Below are 5,516 nucleotides of genomic sequence, written 5' to 3' on the forward strand. Positions count from 1 at the left end.
CTATGGTTTATGCTAGTTTGTGGAATTAATTCATTCTTGGACAGATTAACCTGATTGCATGAACAAATATTTTGTTTTAATTGTTGAATATAGAGAAGTAATGAATCATCTAAGGAAAATTGAGCATCACATATTGCAGGGTTTGCTTGGAAGAACTGTGAAGCATGGGAGCCTTTATGAAGTTGATGTTCTTGATGTTTGGCATTTCTTGGATCAAACCTACCTCAGCGAAAATTCACTTTAACCTATTACTGTAGATAGAGCCTTAATGCATTAACTTTGTAATATTTGATCTTTTATTTATGCAAATATTCTGGGAAAGCATACATGTTGAACATTTTAAATTTATTTAACTTATGGATTGGAACGAATGTCACCATATTATTTCGTTATTATAGCCATTTTTGAGGAGGTCACACTGAATTTGACAAAATTTACTTTATCTGCATGAGTAAGATTTGCTTACATATATGAACAAATCATGTCCTATAGGTTCCCATAGACTCTAAAAATAAGATACTATCAATCACATTTTCTTAAGCTTTTAAGAAGATATATCCAATCCTGCATCATAAAGATATAATCTTAACATTCCTTTTGTTTCTAAATGAATCTTCGGCGTGAGGATGGAATCATCTAAGGGTTTAATGAAATATTGAGTGATTTGAAATGTCCTAAAATCCCAAATTTCTCGTATTTGAAAATAGGCTGAATTAGGTGACTTTGAAATATGGAGTCATATCACTCGTTGTTTGCAACACCTTACACTTGCCACGTTGTGCCCTCACTTGCGTCGCATGACTTGCCACACTCTTATTGTCACCCTTTACCAACCACATATTGGAGAGAGAAAAAGAGAGTATTTGAAATATATTCCAACGAGTAAAAAAATATTTCAATGTATTTGCTTTGCATCTAGTCAAATAAGTCTTCCATTTCAGAATTTCATGCATTTTGGAAACATATGATTAAACAACATCATAATAATTTCTTCTAACTAAAAGATTTTTTTTAGACCAAAATCAAAATTATATAACTGAACGATTTATTAAATATGAATAAAATTACTATTGGCTTGAAACTCTTATTGATATTTCAGAAAGCTCATCATGAACTTTTGGCTTTAAACTATTTGTATAGACTATTTAGTGAATGGGTTTTGCTTCTTGTAGGAAAAATAAAATAAAATCTTCCTAGAAGTCCCACCTTTTTATAGAAAATTAATGAAACTTGATGAATTACGAAGTAGTGGGATGGAGCTATTATCTGTAAAAAAAAACTTATATATATATTTCAATTGCCTTCTATCTTTTTACACGACCAATTCTAATAGCATATTGATGTTTATCGCAAAATGAACAATTGTATAATAAATTATAATTTTAATATTAAATTACTTGTGTGATGGACTTTTGTTGCACATTTTGAAGGAAAAGAAACATAAGCATCCAATAGACAACATGACCTCAACATCTACAAAATATCATGGTCAAGAGCTAAAGTGGAAGATATGTTTCTTGTACCATGTTTTCACATTTAAATATTTACAACCTCTATATAAGTGCTATAATTTCAATGTTAGAGCCAAGCTATGTTTAGGTTTGTCAAATTAGCTTGCAAACCTATAGTGTCACGTCTGCGCTTTTAGAGTGACCATGGGCTGAATAATCATTACACATTTCAAAATACCCTCAAACTCATGCTATAGAAGTTTAAAGGAAATTCATGAGTGCAATTGTCCAATTAGTCTTTTAAAAACAAGTTACATGATGCAAGTTACCTCATGATGCAACAACATATTTGCGGCATAATGTGGGTGCACCCATGTCCAACCGTCTTTTCTAGCTCTACCTACATCTTATCATCAGTTTGCTCAAGTTATATAACCTCTTTGAAATATTTAAAAACCAAGAACAATACCTCAATGTGCCATTTGATCCATGGTCCAATTGAATTTGAGCACATGTTCACCAGATTTTTATCTTTCCTAACCTATTATGAGATGCAGCGATAACTATATGACTAATATAATCAAATCAGCGCTGCAATAGCGAACAACCTTCAATGGATTGAAAATTTTGTGGCAACTCTTTGAATTTACCAAGATATCTTAGAAATTATGAAAGTTCATAGAGAACAATAAAATATACAACAAATGCAAATTTATTTGAACGAATAAGGAAAAAAATTAATTGTTGAGCCTAGTGATTATTTTCAATGGAGTGGTCTCTCTTGTGGTTCAAAGGGTTATAACTATAGGAGTTTACTTCCAAGAAAAGTTCACCTAGTAACATGAAGTCCTCAAATGTGGATATGCTAGAATATAGAGCCAGGTGAATATTTTGGAGTCGATAATAAGATGAAGAAATATTTAATATTTGTATTGCGTTTTGTGCTGATATTATAATGCTAGCATTTTTTTAAGTTTATTCTAATATAGTCATGCTTATTTCTTTTTCTACTATAGTTATTTAAATCATGCTTATTTCACTTTTTATTCTGTTTATTAGATACTGGTCATTTTTTGCAGACTTTCAATTCAAAAATCAATTATGAAGTATTGGAATATTTGTACAAGGTATGTTCTCTTAAGCCGATGATATTATAAAAAGATGCTTTTCCTTTTCCTTTTGTCCCCTTGAAAAAAAAAAAAACACAATCTTAGTGCATGTAGGGGTTCAAAACTAAAAACTATCAATTTATACATAGTTTATTTATTTTTAACTAAATGGTATATGTAGCTTTTACAGTTTTGAGAATTGCCTTCGTTGTGTAGTTAAAAATTCAAACCTTTGTGTGTGTGTGTATATGTATATTGTTTTTTTTCTTCAATTGCCTTCTATCTTCTTACATGACCAATTCTAATGGCATATTGATGTTCATTGCAAAGTGAATAATTGCATAATAAATTATAATTTTAATATTAAATTACTTGCGTGATGGACTTTTGTTGCACATTTTGAAGGAAAAGAAATATAAGCATCCAACAGACAACATGAGCTCAACATCTACAAAATCTCATGATCCTGACCTAAAGCGGAATGTATGTTTCTTGTACCATGTTTTCACATTTAAATATTTACAATCTCTATATAAGTGCTATAATTTCAATGTTAGAGCTAAGCTACGTTAGGTTTGTCGAATTAGCTTGCAAACATAAAAAATCACGTCTTTCGCTTTTAGAGTGACCATGCATGAGTTGAATAATCTTTACACATTCCGAAATACCCTCAAATCCGTGCATATAAGTTTAAAGAAAATCCATGAGTGCAATTGTCTAATTATAATCTTTTAAAAGCAAGTTATATGATGCAAGTTACCTCACGTCTGCTCTTTTAAGAATTGCCTTCATTGTGTAGTTAAAAAGTTAAACCTTTGCATACTTGTTCTAATTCAAAATATGATTCGGACAAAGCCCAAGTAATGATCGAAGTCTAGTTGCCTGATGTGGTTGTATAGCCTTCTCCTGCTAATACCATCCGATGTTAAATATAATGGTTCACTGAACCACACTATTCATTGTGGCTATATATATATTCAATTCGTACTTTTATATATGTCCAAGAATAAAGCACATTTATTTATACTTGCATATATGTTTCTTTGGTCACATAATCTCACACTCTTTGACCTATCTACCCTCCCTATCCATTCAACTCCCTATGTAGGGGGTTTAGTTGGAAAGAGGGATTCCCAACGTTTTCTCATTACCTTTTCTTTATTGGGTTTGGAGCTCCTAATAAAGATATAATTTTGGTATGTTGCTTATTTAACTTGGGCATCTAATTGAAAGGGAATTCGTCATTGGTTTTATCATCATCGAAGTTGATGTCAATTTGGGGCAACTTATTATTTTGTAAAAAATATCACTATAGTGGTACGTGTGATGCTGACAGCTTTTGGTTGAGTTCATAAAATTATGTAAACTCTTCAATTTGTATATCAGCAGCTCACTTTCACTCCATGATTTTTCAATCTAAAATTTTATAATTCTATCATTGATAATTTTTAGAAATTATATAATAAATTTAAATAACTTTTTTACGACAGTTTTATGACTAAATTTAGAGTTTCCTCATATTTATTATTTATCAATCTTTTGATATTAACGTGCATTCAGTTGCAAAGTTTTATTGAATTTGACATACATGTCCATGGATTTCATCAATTAGATTGTGTTTCTCCTATATTTTTGATATTTCATTTATCCCACTTTGAGCAGGATAATACAAGGAGGAGAATGTGAAATGATGACTTAACAAAATTCATTGAAGATAATGCTAAGGGTCGTATCAATATTGACGGTGACAATGATGATTATGATCATTGTGAGGACGGTAATGAATATTACAAGTGTGGAGATGATGATTTATGGAAATGAGGAAGCTGTCAATATGATGAGCTTTAGGGTTCCTTAAAAAAATGTTTAATTTTTGTCAACATATAATCTGGTGATTAAAAGTTGTCTCAAGTTTGATTGTTCTTTTTTTTTTTGTCTAAATTTGCTCAAATGTTTATTAGCATCAGCCTTGATACTGTCATGGATTTTGTATTTTTCTATAAAAAAATAATATAGTCAAGCTAGGACAATTTATTGTCCTAAATGATTTTCAACACCTGTAAATATCGAGCTAGCCAATTGGATGGTTATTAGTGTCACACCCAACACCTGATCATGATAGGTCTAATCGTGTTGAGCTATGACATGCAATTCTAAAAATCTAGTTTTAGAATGTTTCAGATTCTATTCCAATTTTATTTCAAATAAAATTACAGACTACAAAATTATTAAAACATCTAAATACTAAAAAAAATCATACACATGGTTTCTTTCATTTCATCAAAATATATATCTACAGTACAATACATAGTTACATGTTGAGCTACAGGATTGAAAAATAAATTAGCTTAATGTACAAAAATCAAAATAACAAAATTTAGCACATGTAAGAATTTCATAGTATTCTATTGCAGTAGGCAACTGAAATTTCTATTGAGCAAATTTTCACAATATCAAAACAATACCAAATTAGAAATGAATGTGTAAAACACTATTTCAAAACATTTATTGAATTACTGCATTATTTTCAGTATCTAAATTATTTTCTATTCAATAAAAATCCAATAAATTTCAAACCTCTATTGTAAAATTTCTAGAAAATATTTAAAATGTATATAATGATAATATCTATAACATATAAAAAATTATTTTATAAAAGTTTTATAGTGTAAAATTTTCCTTATTTTTTGCCAACGAAAACAAACTTTTCATAAAAAAATTCACTAAAAATTACATATTTTTTTAAAATTGAGATGTACATATTATGATTTCCTTCGAGACGAACAAATTTTTCAATTGGACCGACGGATGAAAATGACTCGAAATTGTCCAAAATTGAAGTTTTTTTATTCCCCTCCTCTGTTTTTCCCTTAATTTTCCTATGCCTTCTTTGTTGCCTTTCTCTACTTTGGGAAAACAAAATTTACATTTAAATAAAGCCATAATGGCTTTATAT

At 29.7% G+C, this 5,516-nt stretch overlaps 1 long non-coding RNA gene across 1 annotated transcript in view; it reads right to left on the bottom strand.

Annotated features, from left to right (window-relative positions):
- Nucleotides 1–1,707: 1,707 nt before the first annotated feature.
- The window catches only part of LOC110097829, a 10,599-nt gene continuing 6,790 nt past the window's right edge, over nt 1,708–5,516 (bottom strand). The window contains exon 2 of the long non-coding RNA XR_003702239.1: nt 1,708–1,992. This is a non-coding gene — a long non-coding RNA (uncharacterized LOC110097829). The remainder of the gene's footprint in view (nt 1,993–5,516) is intronic.

This window comes from Dendrobium catenatum, unplaced genomic scaffold, assembly GCF_001605985.2.
Source record: "Dendrobium catenatum unplaced genomic scaffold, ASM160598v2 fragScaff_scaffold_133, whole genome shotgun sequence".
NCBI classification, from domain to species: Eukaryota; Viridiplantae; Streptophyta; class Magnoliopsida; order Asparagales; family Orchidaceae; genus Dendrobium; species Dendrobium catenatum.